The sequence below is a fragment of the Lycorma delicatula genome, chromosome 2, assembly GCF_047948215.1.
Source record: "Lycorma delicatula isolate Av1 chromosome 2, ASM4794821v1, whole genome shotgun sequence".
NCBI classification, from domain to species: Eukaryota; Metazoa; Arthropoda; class Insecta; order Hemiptera; family Fulgoridae; genus Lycorma; species Lycorma delicatula.
Window position 1 is genome coordinate 87,002,642 of NC_134456.1, and position 26,381 is coordinate 87,029,022.

At 29.3% G+C, this 26,381-nt stretch overlaps 1 protein-coding gene across 1 annotated transcript in view; it reads left to right on the forward strand.

Annotated features, from left to right (window-relative positions):
* The first annotated feature begins 5,105 nt into the window (after window positions 1–5,105).
* The window catches only part of SCAP (SREBP cleavage activating protein), a 135,299-nt gene continuing 114,023 nt past the window's right edge, over window positions 5,106–26,381 (forward strand). The window contains exons 1-2 of the mRNA XM_075355725.1: window positions 5,106–5,236; window positions 14,174–14,356. The gene's annotated coding sequence lies outside the window, so the exon portion shown is untranslated. The remainder of the gene's footprint in view (window positions 5,237–14,173; window positions 14,357–26,381) is intronic.

Genomic DNA, 26,381 nt, shown 5'->3' on the forward strand with positions numbered 1-26,381 from the left:
GAATAATTTTTTACAATCATGATTATTATGCGAATATTATTATTATGTGCCTATGTGAAAAAGTGACTGCATTGCATATAGATAAATCGGACCCATGCATGGCTTTGAGAGGGTATGTGAAAGGGGAGATGGAGGACCTGACAAAAAGCGCTCAGAACCAGGCCCTGAGAATAAGGAATTATGTAAAAGCCATTTTAAAAACAAGAATGGAAGATGAAAAATGCAGCTGTGGGACTCAAAAATTGAGGCTACGGACAACGTAATTGCAAGATGCTCCCAATTTGCTAAGCATGAATAAAAGTGTATAATGAGATACAATTCGGTGTGTGATCCTTCTCAGTATGTAAAGGCCTGGAAATACCTACTCAAGTTGAAAGTGGTATATGAATAAACCAGAAACAATAATAAGCAATGAGTGATACATGATAATGTATAACTTACCTGTACACACTGTCCGTTTGATCTTTAATGATTTTCAAGAGAGGCATTGCCTACTTATCAATGTTATGATACCATTTGACATTAATCTAGCAACTAAAGTGGCAGAGAAGAAGTTAGAAAATCAAGACCTGTGAAATAAAATTGAGCAGAATGTGAAAACCTAAAACAGAGACTGTGTCAATTATCATCGGAGAACTTGAGGCAATTAAACAAGCACTGGATCTACAATTAAACTTTAACATGATTTCTGGATATCAGTCAGTGATGTCTGGTGATCTCTAGAAACAATGCTTTTAATATTGGTAATACGGTATGATTTTGGTATTTACTGGTTGAATTTCTAAATTCAACCCAAAGTGAAGCCTATTGTTTACAATAAAACTGCCAGTACTCTATATTTTTAAATTAACATCCTTTTTCAAGAGTCTTTCTTTAACATTATGTCCTCCTAGCTACTCCTTTACTTTATAACTTAACTTCTCAATAAACAGAATACTTCAGTCCCTGGACTGAGTGGTTATAAATTTCATATTTCCCAAGTATATGTCATATTATTATTATCTTTTGTATGTTTTTCAGATTTCAGAGAGACAATTTTCAAACTTATCTATGGGTGTACACATTCACCGTAGTACATATCCAATAATATTTATTATAGTAATTGTAATTTAATCTCCACAGTTCTGTATTATGTTTATGAGTGTGCTGAATTAGTTTGTTGCATATCTTGTGTATGGTTTTAAAAGTATCAAATTCTTTAAAAACTGTTACTAGAAGTGGTCCAGTGTTTATTGTTTTACATGAAAGAATTTTGCTCTAATATGTCTTGTATTCAGTTTTTGATTTTAGTTGTGTTAATTTTTAAATATTCCTTACAAGATTTAATTGTGTAGATTATTACTTGTGTAAGTATATTAATGTGGAAATCGCCTTGTCATAAAATGGAAGTACAGAATAACATAGTATTTGTACATAGTTTATTTTGCCGATCAGTTTTGAATTTTTCTGGTATTATTTTCTCAATAATAATTTTAAAATATCAGGTTGCCTAAAAAGTATTGAGTCTTTGAAGACCAAAGTTAAGAATCCATTTATTTTTATTGGAAAGTAACATTATAAGAACACATATGCCCCATTTTTTTTCTATGATCTTCTGCTAATTTTCCAGAAACACCATAATCCCATCACTGTAGAACTTCTGTGATTTCTAGTCAAAAAATTGTGGCACGCGGTTTTCACAGGCCTCTTTTCAAACTAACACCATTCAGGGAGTTCTACAGAGACTGAAACAAATGATAGTCTGATGGTGCCAGGTCCTGGCTATATGGTGGATGCATTAATACCTCCTAGTCAAGTTCTCTCAATCTCTGATTGGTTGTTAAAGATGTATGCGTTCTGGCATTATCAGCATTGTTTACAACAGCCTTTCTATTGACCAGTTTAGGTCATTTTTTTTTTTAATTGCTAGGTAAAATCATGCTTATTGTCAACAGTACAGGTCTGACTCTATCGTTCTGTGTGGTGGCAGCAGCTCGTGATGCACGATGCCCTACTAATCCCATCAAACATGCAGCATAACCTTCCTGGGCATCAGTGTGGGCTTTGCCTCAGACTGTGAAGCTTCTCCTCACTTTGACCAAGATATTTTTTGCATATTGTTATTGTAGGTTATTCACTTTTCATCACTCGTGATCAATCGCTTCAGAAATGGCTAGATTTTGTTACATTTCAGTAGAAATTCATAGATAGAAATTTGATCAAATAAATTTTCCAGTGTCAGATCATGTGGCACCCAAACATTGAGCTTCTTTTTGTAGCCAGGTTTCTCAAAATGGTTTAATACTGTTTGGTGATGGGTATTTAGATCACTGCCAATGTCATGATTACTTACATGCCGGTCTTTCTCAACTTTTGCCAGAATACGCTATTATCCTACAGAAGGCTCAATAATTTTTAGTCTACCTATTATTTTTTCACTTTTCAAAATAGAAAATCTGCTTCACTCTTTAAGTAAGATAAGTTGCGAATAATCAATCTTTTCTCCTTCTTTAGCCATCCAAGTTTCAGTTATATCCTTCAAAACAGATCTAAAATCATTTGTCAGAAGTCAGTCAAAATAAACCCTTCTCCCTGCAGTGTAAATAATACACTGATTGTTAAGTCTTTGCTCTCCACTGCTAGATATAGTAATGTCAATGTCAATACTCCATTTTGATAATTATTCTCAGAAAATTCCTTCTAATTATTTGTTATTAATCATTCACTTTGATGACGGCTGTTTGATTTTCTGGCTATCAGTATACTTTTGATGAATGCTTCACCACTAAACCAGCCCTTATCACTTCTTAATACACAATATATAACACAATAGATTGACAAACTTCTATGTTATTTGTTGTCATTCACTAGGTATATCATTATTTTAAGAAGCCTGCAGTGTTATAATAAATGAAATATTAGTTCAAGCAATTATTACTCATAAATAAATCATTTACTATTTTTATATCCATGGACTAAACTCTTAATACATTTTCACTTATTAATTTTAAATCAGCCACCTGCTTATCTTACAGAAAAAATTATAATTTAAATTTTAATAATAAATGAAACAGTACAAAAGCTGTTCAAATCTAAAATCATAAGTAGCAGCCTTGTGGTTGCTCCAAGGTCCAAACATCTATCAAGAGACATAATGTGTTTTATTTAAATTTAATTTTTGTCATTTTTAAATGATATTTTCAAAGTTCACTAATAAATTGAAAAAACTTTGGGGTTTTTCATGCAGCCAAATTATTTGAATTCAATTAGCTAAACTCATTTCATGTAAACTTGGTAATGAGAAAAATAATTTTGGTTTGAATGAACTAGTCCATATATAAATGCAAACAAAAGGTCACTTTGTATAAACTGATAAAAAAATTATACTGAACCTCCAATTTTGGAAACAATTGCATGTCACTAGTAAACAGAAAAATTATGGTACAAGAAAATTTCAGAAAGAAGATTAACATCTAAAAAATTTCAAATTATTAATTACACTATTTTATCGTCAATTATGTAAAAATCTTTATTATGTACTCTTCAGCTTAAATCTTGAACCTGATAAAGATTAGTCCCAACATAACATGAGCTTCAAAATAACCTCCAACCTAATTTTTTCTAACCTTCAGACCTAATTTTTAGGTCTTCAAACCTAATTTTTTTTCTCATTAAAAAAAATTAGGTCTATAAATAATATGATTTATAAAATGTATTTTTTCAGCTTTTTTTAAATGATCTTATTACAGCTTATAAAGCTTCTTCATCAGTGGAGATGGAGCTGGAGCTATTAATAATGTTTTTCCCAAGTTTTTCTCTATGTCCTTGTCAGATTATGATCTTATTTCTCCCATTTATCAAATAGAAATTATTTTTTTTAGCAAAAATATCTTTTCTGATTTTTCAAATGTGTGAAAGAAAATCAGAGCATTGTCAGAGCTAAATACTGTTATCTTGAATTTCCAAAACTGTTTATTAAATTTTTTTTAATTTATTCAGAATTGTTCTGAATTTTACCTATTATATGGTAGATAAATGATAATAGGTTATGATAAGTTATTATCATAACCTATTATCTATGATAAAGTTAATAAGAAATATGATAACAATTTAAAATTATTGACAGGTTTTATGACATAAACTGTTACAAATGCAAATAAGAGTATTTTGAATTATTAAATGCATTTTACTATACGATTTGGTTTGGTTTGTCATTAAAAAGTCAATCTTTTTTAATTACTACTTAGAATTTAAAAATGTATAATTGTTGGGTTTTTTGGGAGAGGGGGAGAGACTGGAATTCTTCAATGTAATATAAAAAAATGATTTTAATAAAAAATAGAATTTCTTCTTTGTTTGGTCTGCGAGCCAATTGATTCTAATGCTACATAAGTAATTTATTGATCAAATTTGCTCCTGCTTACAAAAATCATTTGTTAAAAAAAAGCTGGAATGCGTGTGATGATCTTTGAAAACCTAACTTGCAATATGTTCTCTATAATCTGTAAAATTAAGTTAAATTTATTAAAGTACAGCTTAAGAAATTAGTATTTAAGTAATTACATATATTTTAAGGATATGTCCTGTAAATTAAGTACTTCACAAAATCCATTATTGTGCAATGATATGAAATTAAAATGAAAATTATTATATCGAGTTGGTAATGAAATTTGTATCATTTCAAAGCAGATAATTAGTAAAAATAATATTATTTTTTTTATTTAATTAATTCCATTTTTCTATTGCACCTTTCCTTTTAAAGTTCCCTCGTCATTCAAGTGATACAGAGGAAATCGATAAATTAAATTTACTTCTAGGTGCTTATGGGGTTTCTAAATATGCGTGTAAAAATCATTTTGTTCCAACTTTGTAATATAATGCTGTACCTACATTTATGAATTTAATATATACGCGTTTCTTTTTTAGAGGTAGGGAAAATATTGCAAGATTGTTTTAGAATTTAGAAGATGAGAGTATTTTTTCTGGTTTTATTCTATGATAAGTTGAATTTGAAATTACATTTCCAAGTAGTAGTGCGTTATTCATTATACAAAAAAGTAAATTCTGGGAATATCTCTGCCGTTCTGGGAATTTGTATTGTATTCAGTTGGACATTCTGCGTAATGCTTGAAACGCAGTAACGTAGTGCGGTGCTCGGGCTGATTACTATCTTGTTCCGTATAATTTTTGTTTTGGTTGTGTATTGAAAGTGATTTATTACGATTTCCCGAAGGCTTTACATCATACATTAATCTAAGTAAGTAGTAACTGTTTTAACTGCATTTCATGTTGCTGTTATTCATAAAAGAAACAAGTAAAATAGGTTATGGAAGGTGTGAGTGGGTATTTCATTCACAATTTGCCGATACCACGAACGTAATATATCTATTTATTTTAATCAGCTGTAATAGTTACTTGAGTTGTTTAACTAAACGTATGATTTTAGTTTGAATTAATACACAGTGTATTATTTAGCATTCATTTAATGTGATTCTGATAATTGAAGGGCACTGGAGGAATGTTGGGTTATTTCAGGTTTGTTGTTACTCTTAGGTTATGTATGTAAGGTCATGTTTAAAAGTTGCCAGTTATTTGGATGGCATGGCGTTTTGTTTCATTTATTATTGAATCGTTAATTTTATATTTAATTATATCAGATTAGTTGGTAATTCTGATCTAAATTATTACAAAGTTATATTGAATGTTACATTTATTTTTAAACTTCATCTAACTTCTGATCCCACTGAAATGCGTAGTTAATTAAGTTATTATGCTTAGAAATTGAAGTATAGCCATCAATTATAGTTTTATAACATTTAGCTTTTTTAAATTTACTTGAAAAATGTAACCTTCATACATTCTTAAAGGTCAGCTCTTCTCTCATAGGAATAAGTAGAGTTGAATACTTTTTTGTGCTATTGTTATGTTCTTCTTAGTAGGGAGAAGTAGAAGGTGGAGCGCTAATGATAAACACTTACCGTTTTTGTATTGTAAATATCATGTAATAGGTTGAGTTTTTCTTTTAATTATGTAGTATAATATCATATTAGTGCTTAAAATGAAGCATGCTAAAACTTCACAGATCCAAAAAATGAAATGATGTGTATTAAAGAATGATATGCTTTCTAAATACCTGAAAAGAAGCTTCTAAAAGATTTTTTTAGAACTATGATGTACTTTCCTTAGTGGTCTTGTGAACATGTTCTCTTGAATACAATAGTACAATGAGGATGATTGTGAATCTTTATGTAATTATTTTGTGAAGTACCATAAATATTTTCCAGTCATTGAATAATACCATTACATAAAACTGTATGTATTAAATTTGAGTATAAAATTGAAATGTTTCTTCCTCAGTTCACTACATTATTTATGTCAGATTCCATAAATTCTGTTATTTGAAATTCATATTCTGTGAAACAGATTTTGTAATGTAGGTATGCAAGTAATATCATTGAAAAAGTTGTAAGTTTGTTGCATACATAATTTATGCGTGGTTGCAGGCTTGACTAAAAAAAAAATCTAAATGAATGTCATGCTAGGTATTAGACTTTACCCTAACATCATTGCTTAATGATTTGCCAACGATTTCTTAATCAGAATACATCATGCAAAATTTCAGAACAGTACATATATATTTTATTTCTAAAGTAAAATAATTAAATTTACAATATGAATATTTGTTTTAGATAGATTGATTAGCTTTTTTTTGTCTTCAGTCATTTGACTGGTTTGATGCAGCTCTCCAAGATTACTTATCTATTGCCATTTGTATCATTTCAGTATACTCCCTACATCCTACATCTGTAACAATTTGTTTTACATATTCTAAACATTGCCTGCCTGCATAATTTTTCCCATCTACATGTCCCTCCAATATTAAGGCGACTATTCCAGCATGCCTTAATATGTAGCCTATAAGTCTATCTCTTCTTTTAACTATATTTTTCCAAATGCTTCTCTTTTCATCAATTTGCTGCAACACCTCTTTATTTGTCACATCTGATTTTTAACATTCTCCTATAGAACCACATTTCAAAAGCTTCTAACTTTTTCTTCTCAGGTACTCCAATTGTCCAAATTTCACTTCCATGTAAAGCTACACTCCAAGCATCTACTTTCAAAAATGTTTTCCTGACGTTTAAATTAATTTTTGATGTAAACAAATTAAATTCCTGACTGAAAGCTCATTTTGCCTATGCTATTCGGCATTTTATATTGTCTGCTTTGTCCATCTTTAGTAACTCTACTTCCCAAATAATAAAATTCTTCTCCCTCCGAAATCTATTCTCATATTCAGTGATTCATCTGCATTATTTCTACTACATTTCATTACTTTAATTTTGTTCTTGTTTATTTACATGCAGTAGCTCTTGCGTAGGACTTCATCCATGATGTTCATTGTGTCTTCTAAATCTTTTTTACTCTCAGCTAGAATTACTATATCATAAAGCGAACCGTAGCATCTTTATCTTTTCACCATGTACTGTTATTCCATATCTAAAGAGTTCTTTATCGTCATTAACTGCTAGTTCTATGTAAAGTTTAAAAAGTAACGGGGATAGGGAACTTCCTTGTTAGACTACTCCCTTTTTTATTACAGCTTCTTTATGTTCATCAGTTATTAATGTTTCAGTTTGGTTCCTGTTAAGTGTTAGCAATTGTTCTTCTAGGCTTTAAAGGTTTTTAAGGTAACTTCTTTATTTCCCTTCCTTGGGTAACTCAGATCATTGAAAACAAGTAGTCTAGTAGCAATCTATTTATCTAAGTAATAAATTAATGAAATATGTATATATATACATATACACGTGTATAATTACTATACTTTGTTAAACAAAATTTTTATGTAATCCTTACAATTTTATGACATATATTTTTACATTAAACATTATGAAAGTACCCCTGTTATACATTAAACAAACTAAATTACACCATTCCATATGTACTGGGCGATTCAAAAAGGAATTCACAACTTTAAACGTATATAAAAACTTATTGAGGCAACTTACAAATTTGGTTGTGGTTTCGCTTCGTAGAAAAACTCTTCAAGTTTGTCATCCAACATTCAGTTTGGTTTGATATGGCTTCCATTTGTAATGCGACATACATCCCACCTGAAGTTGATTTCATTCCAGACTGTACCCAACAAGTCGGTTGTTATCTCTGCAACTGCAGTGTTAATTCAAAGTCTTAGCTCAATAAGATCAGCAGGCAAAGGTGTTACATAAACCCAAAATTCAATCTTGAAACCCCACAAGAAAAAATCTAGCTGGGTCAAATCTGGGGAACAAGATGACCATGGAATTGGACCTTCATGACCAATCCACTGACCTGGGAATTGTGTATCAAGAAAATCTTGGATTTCTAGGTGGTAGTGAGGTGGTGCCCTGTCTTTCTGGTAGTAATGGCGTCCATCTCGGTCATCATTGTCTAATTGAAGAATGAGAACATTTTTTTAAGCATGTCCAGGTAAACTATACCATTTATGGTTGCCTCCTGGAAGAAGACTAGGCCGTAGTCTTTGTTTTCTTAAGGCACAAAAAACATTGACCTTAGAGCTATCATGAATGTGCTGAAAAGTTCAGTGAGAGCCATTGATATGAAATGTTGACCCAGCACTAAAAATTACATAGTCTAAAAATGTATTGTTGTCTGTAATTCAATCCATCATTTCCAAAACTGCAGCCAAGCAACTTTGTCATCATCTGTAATGTGTTGAACTACAGTTAGGTTGTATGGCTTCAAATACAGTCGTTTCATATGAAACTGGCATTCCACTAACAACTGTTTTGCGCGTATTACACCAAATAATCGTGGTAGGATGCCAGTCACATGTAATGCATATCAAGTTGATTTCTTTGGACCACGTGCAAAGCTTTCTCTGAGTTGTTCCACAGCAGATTCAGGGACGCATATAGATCCAGGTTATTTTGTATATTTAGCAGAACAACCTGTCTCAATGAAAGTTTGGTGCCAAGAGTAAATTGTATGCCTACTTGGAGGCTCTCTACCATACTCTCTCTACAGAGATTAGTTTTTGAACTGCAATTGCTGACTCCAATTTGTGAAACCAAAACACACAGCGAGCACATTCCACACCTGTAAATGTATCCATTTTTAACAACAAAGAATTTGGTGACAGTGCTGGTGGCCAAATTCAGTACTAATGAACTATGTGAGTCAAAACTTTATTTTTTTTTTCTCTATGAAATGAGACCTCAAACGTATCTGTCAGTAATCTAAATAAATTTTTATTTGCTTTTAAAGTTGTGAAGAATCCTTTCTTAATCGCCCAGTATATATATATATATGTATAATGTATATCAAAGACAAATGTATAAAAACCGTTTACCACCAAGAGTTTTTTTTTTAATAGCACTTTCGAGGTTTTCCCACATCATCAGTTAAACTTTTTCTTACAAATCGCTCATTAAATTCAAAGCATTAAAATTATAACATAAAAATATGTAGTCATAAATGTTAAAAAAAAAACATAAAATTAACATTTTTTTTATTATGTGGCTAGCTGCACATACAGTACTGTACTGTATGTGTGGCTAAATATGACCACGTATTTTTATATTTTATAATTTTAATGGTTTGAATTTAATGTGTGATTTGTAAGAAAAAGTTTAACTGATGATGAGGTAATACCTCTAAAGTGCTATTACAAAAAAATAATAAGTATAATAATAATAAAACAAAAATAATAAGTGTAAGGTAAGAAGCATTGTTGAATTCTGTACTCTTGGTGAACGGTTTTTATACTTTTGTCTTTGAGATATTAGTACAGAGGGGAATATAGATAAATACAATAACAAAAGAATTGTTTTTGCTAAGTTAATATATATATATATATAGAGTTCTTAGAGAATTTATTCTGGAGGCTTGAAAGTCATTATGTAGTGTGTTCCATAAATACTTGTTCCATAAATACTTGATTTGTTTTAAAATAAAATAATTTTTATTTCTCAGAGTATGTGTAAATATTTTTAATTCAAGGAAAATTTATACCTGAAAGTTAATTTATTCTAAAATTGCTTTCTGTAGTTTTTTTTAAAAGTTTTATCTGTTTTGTAGACTTTTTCATGAAAACTTAACTTTTCAGAACCCTCACAGAAAATAGGTGAATTAGCATTGTACAAGCAGGCTATGGAACATCACCAAATTAGAAAATGATGCAAATACAAGATTTCCTATTTAAAATTTTAAATAATATAGTTTAAAATTATTATATATTAGTTGACTCGCCTTCAAATTAATATACTTTTTCTTCTACCATTCAAAACTAATTAATTATTAGCTATTTCCATAGTGGACTATCTGGTAGCATTGTTAGTGTTTCATTCTATAGTGTTCTTTCATTTTAGTTATCTGCATGAAAAGATGTGTGTGTTATAAACAATAATATTACCAGGTCCTCTACTGAAAAAAAATCAATTAGCTCTAGAACTTTTAAAAGAAAAAGTTTGATTAATTTGAAAGGACGAGTCATTTTACAATTTAATAATTTTTTTTTCATTTTCATCATATTGTTCTATGAAAATAATGTACTTTATAAAAATTAAGTTTTTTAAAAACATTATAAACACCACCATTATGTGAAGTTAAGTAATATTTAAAAATTAAAGAAAGGAGTTTATATATTTAAATTCAATTACTTACTTTCATCCATTCTTTAAAAATTTGTGTGAGTTAGTATCATTTATAAACGTTAAAAAATCTAAAAACATAATTATGATTTAATAAAGGTAATTGTGTGTTACTGTAAATACAGTGTAACTTTTAAGTAATTCTATTTGAATAAGTTTTAACATGAGATTGGAACAAAAGATGTATGTATTCATAATATTCTGCAGTCATAGTATCAAGGAAATCTGTTGTTTTGTCAGTAAGTAGTGGAGAGTAAGAGGGAAAAGAATAATATGGGGAGATAAAGAATAATAGTCTTGTGTGTTTATGTTAAATTAAGATATGACTGATTTTGTTTGTTACATGTAATAACACAGTCCAATGCTGTAATAGCATTGGACTGCATCTTATTCCATACAGAGATCAGCATTGTTAATTCTATATATTAATATAGGGTCATTTTAATTGTCCTCTTTTACACTGATCTGATCTTATTTTTATGTACTACACTACTATAATATTGTAGATTGTGTTTTGTTACAGTAAGGGAAGTCTTTAAAATTAATTTAACTATTATATCAAAATATTTTATTTTAAATAAAAGTAATCCTTCTGTTGAAATAGTATTTTCCTTATTTTAGAATATCAAATAGTTACAGTGTTAAAAATAAAAATTACACTATAAGTATTCAGAAAATTGTTTTAAAATAATTAGAATTCTAATTAACTATTTGTTTGTAACTACCATATTAATTATAATGAAATCTGCCCAGATACTGAGAGTTTTAAAATTTATTGCTAGTTCATATGGAGGTTTCTGTGTTAAATCCTGGAGAAAATTATTTTTTTATCATCATGGGAAAAAATGGTTTCTATAATTGTGTATCAGGCTACATTTACAATAAATAAATAAAATATTTGATTTTGTGTTTTGTCAAAATTTGTTTATTTTCTTTAAAAATCTTATCTCTTATATTTCTTTAAAAAGTCTTATCTCATATGGTGATTATGTTTGTTTTTTCTATGCAGAAAATATTGCCTTTTTCTTCAGATGCTATTTACAATATCTCTTCAAAAAGTAAATGACCACTTTTTTTAATTGAGCAGTAAAATTTGGTATCGATATTACTAGTACTTAATATGAAAGCATGTTTTTTTTTACCCTAATTATAATAATAAAATGCATTGAAAAACGTTACTGCATCAACTGTCTGCCAAAATCTTGTGATACTCAAAGCAAAGGATACTCAGAGGTTATACTCAAAACAAAACAATCTGTAAGATTAACCAGGTTTTTTGAGAACAAAGTTATGAGAGATATAAATTTTAAAGATTTTTTCCCAAAATGGCCGAACTTCAGTTGGGAGTGACCAGCGTATCAATAGATTGCCAAAATTTAAATATCATTAACTAGTGATCGGTTTGATAACGGAAAACCATTAGGTTACAATACGAGAAATTGCAAATGACATTGGTTTTCATTAACAGGTGATTTGGGTTTTGCAAAGAGTGGCTGCAAAATTTGTGTCAAAGCTTCATTTAAAAAGAAACTTTCTTAAAACTGATTAGTAATGAGTCTTATGCACTGGTACAATGCAGAAACCAAAACTCAGTGCCACTTATCTCAACCTAAAAAAAAGTAGCTCAAGCAAGGAGTAAAATCAAACTGTCCACAAATTTATTGAATTTGCTATCTGAAGGTTTTACATCACCTTTGTGATTTAGTTGGTTCATGTCCAATTCAGAATCTTGGTCAAGCTTGAAACTAATTACTCAGGTTTGCTATGCTCCTTACTCACCAGATGGTTCCTTGTGATTTCTGGCATTTTTCCTGAGTTGATGTCCTGAAAAAGTCCTGATTTGACAGCAAGGGGGACATAACGATAATCATGACATTCATTCCAAAAGATGTCAAAGAGAGATGTTTCCAACAGCAGAAGAATCATTGATTTCAGTGTGTGGAGTCACAAGAGAGCTATATCCAAGGTGACTAGAATTGAAAGTTACTGGGGAAATCTTTTTTTTCACACCATTGGTCAGATACTTTTTGAACAGAACTCGTTTATTAGTGATGAGAATATAAAAATATTCATGGTTGAAAGTAAATCATTTAAACTGGTTTAAATATGGTTTAAATCATTTAACCGAATCTCCTGGATGATTGTATTATGTAAATACTCACAGAGTCAAAACCTTAATGTGTACTATTATTTATTAACAGTATGTGTCATCTATTATGAATGTAATACAAGGTCTGATTAAAGAGCATAATTTTTTTCATCAATTACTGTCCCACAATTTTTGTGTATAATATCCTTTTTAACGTGTTTCATAATACTTTTTTTTACAATAACAAAAATCAAGTTTTATCAAAAGCTTGATGATTGATGAAGTATTTACAACAATGCATTAGGAGTTATTCAAGTAAAAGAGTTGTATAACAACTTCAGAAATGGCTTAACTAAACTTAAATAAATGGAAAAAAGGTGTGCTCCTGAACATCAAATTGTTAATAAAAATTAAGTTCCTTGCTACTTTTGTATCCACAGAAATCCAGATCTATGGAAGTACACAGTAGTAAACTAATGACAACATCCCTTTTCATTCTTTGCATCTAGATCATAACTTTAACATGTAGTTCCCCAAGTAGTCCAACCAACATACACTTAAAACAAAAATTGTTACTTGTACTTTTATAAGTGTAAATGGTAAAGGGGATTATAATAAACATATAAAAAAAATAAATGCGAGAGCGGAGGTGGTGGAGGGGTGATTTACATGCTGAAAAAAAAATTTTCCGATACAAAAATTATAGATTGTGCAAAAATCTAAAACTTTTGTAGAGGTCACTTTTTTTAACATAACCTCAAAATTTCCGAGAAAAATGTGAAAAATCTTTTTATTTTTTATTTTTCATTTCTGCAAAAATAATTTAATTTCAACGATGCTTGGTGAAAGTATTACCTTTTTGTGTTGTAAATAACCACAAATGTTTTTGATGTCAGCTTTCACCAGAAATCGCAGTAATACCATTTTTCACCCCTTTTCAACCCCCCAAAACAACACTTCACCTACGCGCTCACGCATTTATTTTTTTTAAGTTTATTATTAGACTCTTTACCATTTCTACTTTTAAAAGTCCAGGTAACAATTATTTTTTTCCCCTCTAAAGGAGTTATTTCAATCGGTCTAAGTTTGATAGGCATCTTATTTTTAAAAATCGTTCCTTACAGTTTCTGGTTATTTCCAAGTTGAAAAAGATGGTTGAAATGTAAGAACAGGTTGAATGTGTGTGGTTGCAATTTGAAAATGAGAGAACATTATGAAAAAAATGACAATTGCATATCTTAACTCGTTTGTAAAACAGTACTTAATAAAAATGTTTTGATTAATGGGAAAAAATCTTGAACCAAATCTGATGAATCACAAGAATTATACTTTGAAGAGCTAGTGAAAGATTATGTAAAATATTTTGAATACTGTAACATCAGATTGTACTTTGAACATAGTTTGTAACTATATTATCGTCGTGTATTAATAGGTTGTTATTTATATTTTTCAGGCTTAAAAAGAATTGTAAGACATGACATTCTTATTGAGGTAACTGCAGAGAAATTATTTGTGATAATCAATTGTCAAACCATTTTTGAAAATTTAAGCAAAACCAGCACTTTCATGTGCTGGTCAGTTCTGTTTGACCTCAACTTAAGGATTGAAGAAAAATTTATTTATGATTATAAAATATGTAAGTATGAAACTAATATTGATTGTATGTATATATATATATATATATATAGAGCTCACCGGGCTGGTCTAGTGGTTAACTTGTCATCCCAAATCGGGGCTGATTTTGAATCGAGAGTTCTAAGGTTCAAATTTTTATACAGATTTGAATACTAGATTGTGGATACTGGTGTTCTTCGGTGGTTGGGTTTCAATTAACTACACTTCTCAGGAGTGGTTGATCTGAGATTGTGCAAGACTACACTGCATTCATATTCATATTGTGAATAAAACATTATCCTGATTTGGATTAAATTAAATGTTAACCTACTTTGTAACTTTTTTAGTCATTTTTGTCACCAATTCACTGAAGAAGGTTGAGACTTTCACAAGGCGATTGAAAATGTTTTGAAGTAAAATTATTAAAAAAAAAACCATTCTATTTATGAAATTGATTTCATGTGTGTTTGAAAATTTTTTGGTTTTTAATGATGTTCATTCCTGATCATATAGATAAAAGAAGAAAAAATTGTTGGTATAATTGGATTTTGTCAGAATCTCAAATCTACACAATTTTTTTCATTTCTTGTGCTTTGGTGTTCGTTGATATATTATTTTTTATTTGCTCCTTTCTCAAATTATAATTTGGGCATGTCTGAGCCATTTAAATGAAACTTGTAATATTTGATAGAAGGTGGAAAAATCTTAATATGTTAGGTTTTATTTTATGTAACTGACATTTGTAAACATGAGAAAAAACATATTCTTGCTGCTTTCAGCTTACTATTTACAGATAGAACCTAATTTTCCAATTACAATTTAAGTGTTATCCTAAGGTAGTTCTAAAGCTGGATTTTTTAAAAAATCTCTACGATTGAGGTTTCTGAATTATAATTGGTTGAATTATGCTTGTCACACAGCTACTGATTTAAATTATACTTTGATTATAAATCTGAAAATATTTTTATTTATATATCCTTTTTTTTTTTGACAAAAATTGTTATTTTCTGTTTTAATATAGGAAACATGTTTTAATTTAGTTAGTTTTAAATTTGCTTCCAATTAATTCTCCGGGTCAAGTTGTTACATACATGCCATATTTGTATTGATCAAAATTGAAACTTAATATCTTGGCAACATCAGAAAAAATTATGTCAAAATCTGTAATGAATTAATATTGTTTAATAATATTAAACGTGAAAAAATAAAATTACATGAAAAAGCTGTTTGATAGATATATATTTAAAAATTATTTGATAAATAAACATGTACTCCCTAAGTACTTATTAATAAGAGTATTATATTAATGCAAATAATGTAGAATTACTAAAAATATTAGTATACCTGTAGGCATAGACAATATTGATAAGTGTAATATTTAATATAAAACTGGAAAAATTAATATGAACTGGAATATTATGGTACAATTTGTAAACAGTAAACATTTTAAAAACCACAGTAAAATCTCTATAGATTAATATTAATAACAGATTGTGCACACATTAGTTTTTAATACTCTTAATGACTGTGAAGAGCATGCTATTTCACAGAATCATTAGAAAAAGTAACTAGGTTCTCTCTTACATAAATAATGGATGCAGTAATGTGGTTAAAAGATTCCAATTAAATATTATGGTTAAAAATATTATTATTTATTTTTAACTGCATTGTTGCTGAATTGATCTACAAAATACATCGAAAACTCAATATTGAAATACAATATTTGTTGTTAGGAGCTGCAAATTTGAAGTGTTAAGTACAGTGTATGCTGCTGTTCAGTTTTATATGAATTATTGTGTTGTCAGTCTTGTTGAATTTAAATAACTTAAATAAAAATATGCTTTCTAATAAGACACCTGCATAATTTTTTTTTTAAATCTTTAAACATATACATTGCATAAAATTAAATCTGTAGTTGTCAAAGTATGATTGTACACATATTCCATTGTCTTTTTTAATGACTACTTTTTTGACCTGTAGTACTGAATAGCCATTTATTATTCTACTTTTTTTAAATTGCATTTAAATTTAAAATTAATTTTTTTGCTATTTTTAAAGTAAATATGTTTGGGAAATAAAAATACTTTTTCAGTTAAAATAGGTAAATTAATATATTTAAGGCAATTTAATGACATAAGATAAACTCAGAATTATTTCAGAAAAAAAAATTAATAGATAAAACAACACCATTAAATCACATCAAGATACATTGCCTTAACAGATCAGTAATCCTTAGCATATTTCTGTAAAGGTCAGATATGCATCCACTTAACTGAAAATGTGAAAGAAGGAAAAAAAATCTGGATTGGGGATAGATAGTGAGAATGTATAATTTTTAATTTAAAATTTACTAAATGTCAAAATTAAAACCGAAGTACTAATATGGTAATCGTCATCACATTTTATCTGGAAATTTTTATAATTTTTGTATTTTATCTGGAAAAAAATATTCTGGGTTTGAATCTATCGGGTTTTTATATTTAAAATAGAAATTATTTCAAAATGTATAACTGTAAAAATGCTGTTATACCAAGAGACAGGAGTCTTGTTTTTAAATTTAATGTTGACAAAAAGTTAATGAAATTGTTTTTTCCTTTTTTTTAAATATGTTGAAAAGTAGTTTTCTTTATAAATAGTTTGTCACGTAAGCATAAAGCTTGTGTGTGAGAATAATGACGTAAAATTTTTAAGGCATGTGAGAAGTATCATGTCTGACTGGGTTTCAAACCTACAATCTTTTGTTTGAAAAACAGGAGATATTACCACTCTGTCATGTGATTTGGGAGTTTAATTGCTGAATACTATTTTAACATCAGTGATCCTACTTACAAATATTGTAAGCAATAAGCTAAATTTTAAGTACAATTAATTTTGATAAATCATCTTGTAAATTGCATTAAATCAATCATCTCAGTCGTATTAAGCTGAAACTTGGTCTTTAATGGTTCTCTTATTCATATGAGTTTCAGCTTTAAAGACACCACTCCTTGCAATTGTGTGGTAGCACACTTAGTGTTTTCAAATTTTTAAAAAAAATCTCAATAAAGGTTGGATGTTACCCCAAAATCATATCAAATCCAAATTTCTTACATAGTCTCATTCAGACTTAACTTTACAAAACGGTTGTTTAGTTAACTGATCATATTTTCTCAAATCTGACTCATTAGTTTATTTTATAATCTTGTCTACTTTATTTGTAGTTTGTAAAAGTATGCTGTATAAATTTTTTTTTTAATTTCTAAGTTGTCAGTATCGGTTACATTGCACATGCTTATAAGACTCCATGAAGCTTGCAAAGGATTAAATAAAGAATAAAGGACACTGCAGTATATATATATATATATTTATATTTTACAATCCTCATGGGTGTTTGTTTTAAAATGAAACCCAAGCAAAATACTTTTTAGAAAATGTTAATACAATAATTTCGGATAAAGAGCCTTGGCAGCACTACCTTTGGTTTTTTTTTATAAACAGCTAATATAATTTTCTATTTATTATTTCTGAACAATCAGTTATTTTTAGTTATTTGGGTTTTTTTTTTTTTTTCTTAAGAAGAAATGGTTTTGAACACAGAAAATGGTTCATCATTTGATAAAGAAATGTAAAGGAATTTGTTCTGTTTGCAGTCAGAGACATAGCCAGAAATGTTCAGTACTTAATGACGAAACACTGGAAGATGTTAGAATAAGCATTTTAAACTCACCAACATATTATTACGAAAATTTGTACAACAAAAAGGAATATTTCTTATAGTGTCTTTAAAGCTATTTGGCTAATTAACCTAAAGCCATACTGAGTTCATGTATCATATGAATTACATCCAATTGATTATACTGCTAGGCTCCACTACTGTCAGTGATTTGTTCAGGAGATCATTAAAGTGTTGGATAATGTATTTTTTACAGATGAGGCTTGGTTTCATTTGAGTGGCTATATTAATAGTCGGAATGATCACTGCTGTAACTCCAACAATCCTTACACCATCCATTCATGAACTGTACACTACAGAAAATTTGTGTGTGTGGTGTGCAATTTCCAGGCAAAGAATAATTGGCCCCATATTCTTTGAAAATATTCTTAATGCAGACCTCTAACAAGAAATTGTAACGCAGTTTATTGCAGATTTAGAAATAAATGAGAGAGATTCGTGGTTTCAACAAACAGGATCATATGTCGCATGGCAAGAGCAACAATGGATGTTTTGAGAAAGAATAATATTGGCTGGTTTATGGCTAGCTAGGTTACTTAGTCTTTTCTTGCAGATTTTTTCTCTGGGATATCTAAAACATTGTTTATTCAGATATAATCCACACACCATTAAGAACTAAAAGTCAACATAAATCAAGAATTACGAGAAATTTGAATAGTTACATTTTGAAAGGTTGCATGGATTATGAAAAAGAGGGTAAGGATAAATTGATGAAAATGGTGGGCACTTTCAACATTTGTTATAAAAAAATTCTATCTCAGTAGGTTTTACTCACATAATTACAATATAATGTGCTACATTAAATGTAGCACATTATTTTTCTTCAAATTGGGTTGCGTTTAAACAAGCGCAAGTGTATATACAGGTGTCCCAGGAGGATTCTGCTAAAACCCACCGGGTTGGTCTAGTGGTTAACGTGTCTTCCCAAATCAGCTGATTTGGAAGTCGAGAGTTACAGCGTTCAAGTCCTAGTAAAGCCAGATATTTTTACACGGATTTGAATACTAGATCGTGGATACCGGTGTTCTTTGGTGGTTGGGTTTCAATTAACCACACATCTCAGGAATGGTCGAACTGAGAATGTACAAGACTACACTTCATTTACACTCATACATATCATCCTCATTCATCCTCTGAAGAATTATCTAAACGGTAGTTACCGGAGGCTAAACAGGAAAAAGAAAGAAAGAAGGAGGATTCTGCTAAACTTTGTAGGCATATATCTCTCATTAAAATAATGAAGAGTTCATTTAAACTCTTCATTAAAAACACAAAAACGCTTCATTAGTGAATTATGGCTAGTGAAAGTCTCAATTTCTGCTTCTCCATTGAAATGAAGCCCTACTGAAATTATGGCAAGGTAAACTAAGGAGCAAATTTTGCAGTTACTTGTGGTTTTTGACCTGAAAAATTAAAAAAATGGATTCCAGACCTCTTATCACCATTATTTTCTACTTTATTGGGTGTAATAAAGAAAAAAATTGAGTTGAAAAACACAACTTTTTAGCTTTGGCATAAAATAACTTCGTTAAATTGTCAATAAACCAATAAAACTTATTGGTTAAATTGATAGAGAATTTTATTTTGAGAAAATTGATATCTACTGCAATATCCCACAACAGCAATTTAGTTGTACTTTAATGTGAAACTTTAAAATTGTACTTTAATGTGAAGTTATGCTAATATGTATTTGTGTACCTGCAGTATTATGATGCTATTTCTTAATTATTAGTGTGTTAATTCTCTACTAGGGACACTGTAATGCTGTACAATATTAGTAGTTTGTGTTTAATCTGTCAGAGAGCAAGCTCTACAATCAGAATTTTTAAACATAATTGTTGTGATTCAGAATCTTGCTTCAGTGTGCAGTATTTGTTATTGAGAAGTTTTTTTTAGTGTAAGAGTTTATTTTAATTTGTGAAGTGTGCGTGTGAGATTTATGTGTATTTAAATAGTTCATTTGTACTGATTTTAAAAGCTATTGATAATAATTAGCAATTGATTTGAACTGTAGTAAAAGAGGAATGTGTTTAACTTTACAAATTAGGAATATGCTTACATTCATTTCATCTATGGTTTTTGTAACAGCAATGTTACGTGAGCTGTTAAAGAATATCATCAGCGATTTCCCAATCAAAACATTCCTAACCAGCACCTAAGAGAAAGCACATTCTCTTGGACATTTAATGTAACATCTAAACAGGAAACAAATCTGAATGAGCAGATTTTACATATGATAGAGTGAAGTCCAATTATTAGTACTCGTAGATTATCTGCACGTTTGGGAATTTCATGACAACATATAACATTATATGACAGAGATTACAACGTAAAGATCTCTATCCATATTATCCTCAACCAGTTCAATGTGCTGAAGAAGGTGGATTACAATCTGCAATTGATTATTTTCAATGGTTATTACAAAGCAATGTGTTTCCATTGCTGATGTTATTTACAGATGAAGCAACCTTTATGTGTGATGGGATAAGCAATACACAAAACAAACATTTTTGGAAACTTGACAATCCTCGTGAAATCATTGAAACGAATTTCCAGCACCATTTTACATTAAATATCTGGTGTGGGATAATAGATAATGTTTTTATCAGACCTCACATTTTCAATGGTAGACTCAAATGTAATGGTTACTTAAACTTTCTTCAAAATGAGATGTCAGTACTTTTAAAGGATGTACCACTTAGTACAAGAACTAATATGTAAGTATTTCGAACACATGGCACACCAGCCCATTTTTTTAGTCCTGTTATTCATTATCTGAGTGAAACATTTCCTAACTGCTGGATTGGTTGAGGTGGACCTCAACTATGGCCAGCTAAATCACCTGATACGAATCCCTTGGGTATTTTTTGTGGGAATATATGAAAGTGTTAATGAATTTACTCAGAAATGCAAATGAACCTTTACAAAGAATTATGTGGCCCATTGAAGAAATCAAAAAACTACCCAAAAATGCTAGAAACTACTACCTCATCTATAACTCAACATGTCGAAATGTGTTTCAGGTTGATGGCAGATATTTCGAACAGTTGATGTGATGTAAGAATAACTTATGCTATTTTATTTAATTTTAGAAGTTCAGTTTGTTTTTACAATTACATCAATTTTCTCAGAATTAAATTTTCTATCAATTTAGCCAATAAGTTTTACTTGTTTATTGACACTTACACAAAGTTATTTTATGCCAAAGCTAAAATATTGTTTTTCAACCCAGTTGTTTTTATTACACTCTATTTTGTAGAAAATAATGGTGATAAAGTACTGGGATCTATTTTCTTAAATTTTTCAGGTCAAAAAACATAAGAAACCACTAAATTTGTCCCTTAATTTACCTTCCCAGAATTTCAATGGGACTTCATTTCTGTGGAGGAGCAGAAATCAAGGCAAAATTGTTCACTAGCTGTAATTTGCTAAGAAGTGTTTTCATACCCATGTTTATATAATAAACTTTTTTTGTTATTTTAATGAGAGTAACATGTCTATGAAATGGCAATTTCTCCCCCTGTTCGCCATTTTGTTATTTTTATATAAAAATTTATATCTCAAGTTCAGATAAACGATATCACATTAAGATTTGGTAAGCATTATGGTAATAATGTTTTGAAATTAGCAAAAAAATCAGGACTTAATACCTTCGCAAATTACAAAATGGCGGCCGTGTTTATTTTTCAGTCTGTTATCTCCATAAATATTAGTTTTATCAAAATTTATATTTTTGCTAAAATATTAAGCATTTTATTTTGAACAAAATAACATTTTATTTTTGAAAATTGGTTTACAAATAGCCGAGTTATGGCAGAAAATTGATGTAATTATGTTTGTTTTCATGTCCTCCAATTTACGTTCATTTTGATGAAATATTAATTGTTTTTATTTATTGTTAATTCTAGTATTTAAATTAGTATCAAATTAAGTAATAATTTTCTCACAATAAGATTTAATATTAAATAATAATAAAACTATTGGTATTAATTTTTCACTTTTGAATAATTTTACACAGCGACTATTACTTTTGATCATGTTAAAAGTGTAAAAATGAAGCTTCTTTCAACAGGAATGGTGTTCAAAACTATCACAACCAGCATATCTGGAGTGACTACAATCCTCATGGTACCTTCCAAAGTAGCCATCAACAAAGATTTTCCCTGAACGAATAGGCAGGCAGTATTTTTAATGACTATCTTTTGAATTCTGTCATTCTACCAAATTGTTTAAATGGAGAAAATTAACTTGCTCATTTAACCGAATATCTTCCACATTTTTGGGAAGACCTACCTCTACAATTAAGAGGAAATATGTGGTTTCACCATGATGTAGCTTCAGCACATTTTAGTCAGTTGGTGTCAGATTTCCTGCATGATACTTTCTATGAAAAATGGATAGCCCACAGAGGCTAAAGGGCAAGTGCCCGGCCTGCTTGCATCACCTGACTTAAAGACTCTTGACTTCTACCTGTGGGGCAATTTGAAACATATTATTGTTTATTCAATTCAACATTGAGGATCTTCAATTAAGGATCCAAAATGAATTTCAAGAAATTAGGAATACTCCTGAAATTTTTGAACAGTTAAGACAATCTTTCAGAAAAAGACTGGAGACTTGTGTAATTTCTAATGGTGGACTCTTTGAACATCTCTGATAACTTTTAACAATTGTTAACTATTTAAGTACACCTAGTGTTTTACAATAATTAATGTAAGATTATCACGGGTAGTTGTTTTATTTTTTTTAATTATTAGGTCTATTATTGTGAAAAAATTATTGCTTAAAATGATACTAATTTACAATAGTAGAATTAACAGTAAATAAAAACAATTAATATTTAATCGAATTGAACGTAAAGTGGAGGACATGAAAACAGACAAAATTACAATATCAATTTCCTGCCATAACTTGGCTACTTGTTAATCAACTTTAAAAAATAAAATGTCATTTTGTTCAAAATAAAGGGCTTAATATTTTAGCTTATATAAATTTTGATAAAACTAATATTTACAGAGATATAACGAATTGAAAAATAAACATGGCTGCCATTTTGTAATACGCGAAGGTATTTAATTCCTGACTTTTTGCTAATTTTAAAACTTTATTACCAAGACGATTACCAAATATTAATGTGGTTCGTCTCTGAACTTGAGATGTAAGTTTTATTTTAAAAAAATACAATGTGGACAGGAGGAGAATGAAGGAGAAATCGCCATTTTTTGTAAAGATACTTATTGTTTATTTTTACCGAAAAAGTGTAGCTAGCCCACTATTTTAGAAACGTGTGTGTGTGTGTATATATATATTTATATATATATACACATATATACACACATATTGTGTGTATATATATATTTATATATATATACACATATATACACACATATTGTGTGTATATATATATTTATATATATATACACACAAATTTTTTTTTTCTGTAATCAATTTTTTAAGATCCATATCATCTCTGAACTAATTATTGTATATATAATTCAACTTTATATATATATATATATATATATATATAGAAAGAGAGAGAGAGATTAACTAACATTACCTTATTGTAACTATGGAGGTGATATTTTTTAATAATTATGAAAGAAGGATTTTTTTACAAGGCAAATTGTTTAGAAATTGTAAATCTTGCACTGTCTTTAATTGAAGATAAAGAAAAGCTAAGTAGTATGCAAGACTTAGTGTATTTCTTTTTTGCTGTTTTGTGAAAAGGGTGTTCTACCTTTTTAGCATTTTTTGTATCTTAGTTAAAGGTTATTTTCTGAATGGTTTAAGGTCTCATTGTTATTAGTAATGTTAAATCTCTTTGTTAATTTTATTCAGTATTGTCAGTTTAACCTGTTAAAAATATGTATTGTCATAGTAGAATGTTTTGTTATAATCATCATAAAGTAGTTAAAAAAATTGTTTGTATTTCATGCCAAAAGATATTTAACTATATTGCATTATCTACAATTGGAATGATCATTAAAAACAATTTATTTACAGCATAATTTAAAAATAGAATGCAAAAAAAAAATAGATAATGTAACAGTGACATAACGTAGTATCTGACCTGTGTGATTCCCTTTATAATCCCAAATGTTATTCTTCCATTTACTTTTATTATCAATCTTTAATGTGTCACATATTTTTGTAATTTGAGTTGAATCAATTTTTCAATTAAAACTTATATTTTTCATTTTATTTTGAATATAGAAAGAAAAAGTTTAAAAAAATCCTGGATAAAATTTAAATTTTCATTTTTATTTATTATGCACTTGGTAAGATTGTTATTTTTAAAATTATTATAAAAATTATAGTCTTTGACTATACAATATTAAATTTAATGAGGGTTATGTTGCAAATTAATAAAGATTGAATTATTATTAAAAAAAAAAAAAATAACAATTGTAATTGGTTTTTATTACTAAACTTTGTTTCCTCGTTAATTGAAAGTGTAAATAAAGAATCTTTATTAAGAAAAAAAGAAAAAGAGAAGAAGATTGTTTAATTTATGATTGTGCGATTTTCTGCTCCAGACATGGTTATAGAACAAGTTGTATTTAGATTATATTTCAGAAACATTATATATTTATAATTATCATGTCTAGTTTTATTAGGTGTTATAAAAAAAGCCGACAGCTGTGGGTTGTTTCTTATGTACGGCTTACACACACAACTTAATTTAAAATATTTGTAGTTTTATTTAAATATAATATTTTTTAGTTTATTTAATTCAATGATCTAACTAAAGCACGCTCACATATTGTATTTAATTCATGCAGGTGTGGCACCAGTAGTCGCAATGGTCGGTACTAACCAAACTAATGTAATCTTACAACTTACATAGAATCAATTTCACTTGTATGATTGGCAAACAGGTGTTTGCTACCTGTTCAGACGAGTTACTTGTTTACACTTTAAATATTATTCATTTATTTAATTCTACCACTCACCTGTGATGTTACAACATAGCAGTAATTTTGAGCATTTTTGGGATGGGGTGTGTGATTTTACAAAAAAAGGTTTTTGCAAAAAAAAATTGTTACTTTTTAACACATGTGCTGAAGAAAAATATGCCCTTAATTAGGCAAAATCTTGAGATACTGAGGGTGACCTTGCTCTACTACCTTACCCTTTGACCTTTTAAGTTGAAAATTTATTGACATCATTGCCCTATATTTAGAAGTATTCTGACTAAGTTTGGTCAATATCAGTCCAGTAGTTGTGGAGATATAAGGTGAGGCCAACACCAAACACACATAGATACGAATGTTAACATCTAGAAAATTTTCATTTGGTTTTTTGGGTTTCTTTAGTGTCAAAGCGTCAAGATCCAGTGAAACTGCATCTGCCCAATTTGAGTTGATTACAGTACTTTTCCTTATAGAGCTATAGCTCTGCTCATCACTAGAATGGGAAAATAATATCCAACCTTGGTTCAAACAAAAAATATTTAACCTATTTGGTACAATAAATTGTGCCCCTTCTGATGTAACACACTTATCTCAGCAATGTTAACATTGCTGGAAGGACTTTTCAAAGTAATTTTTGTGAGCACAAAAGAGCATAACTCCTCTTGTTCTATTACTTTTGATTTCTTCTTTGTTATAAAGCTTATAACAATAAGCTATTAAGCTTATGAAAGTGCCGAAAACTGCAGGTAGCCATATTTGGTGGGTGAGAAGCCTGCTTGACTTGTTTGATCCTGTGTTTTGGTAAGAATCTTTGGATAAGTTGTGATACATGGGCTGGAGTGTTGTCATGATGAATTTCTTAATTGCCATTTTCCCAAAGTTATGATTTCTTGGTTGAACTTTTAGCTGATGAACAGCAGTTATGTAGTATTTGTTGACAGTTTGTCAATGAGAAGCTTACTCGTGCGTGATGAACCATGCCTTGATAATCAAAAAAGACTTTTAGCATGACTATGTTGTCATGAAGATTCGTCACGACTACACTCTAGCCTATGCATCACAACTTATCCTGATATTATTTGCAAAACATGGGATCGAATAACTTCAGGTGCCTCCTTATTCACCAGACAAGGCTCACTGTGATTTTTACCCTTTCCTAAGCTTTCAGTTATGCTTAAAGGAAAGAGATCAAAAGAAATATTACAAGAGGGTTTATGGTGCTTACTAAAAATGACTGAAAAACCCTTCCAACAATGAAAACATCGCTAGAATAAGTGCGTTACGTCTGAAGGGGATAAGTCATTGAACTAAATAGGCTAATTATTTTTGTTTTTATAAGCCAAAATTGGAAACTTTTTGATCAATACTTCTTGTATTCAAAAGAAACAGATGAAGAGTTAGGTAATTTTTAATCTTTA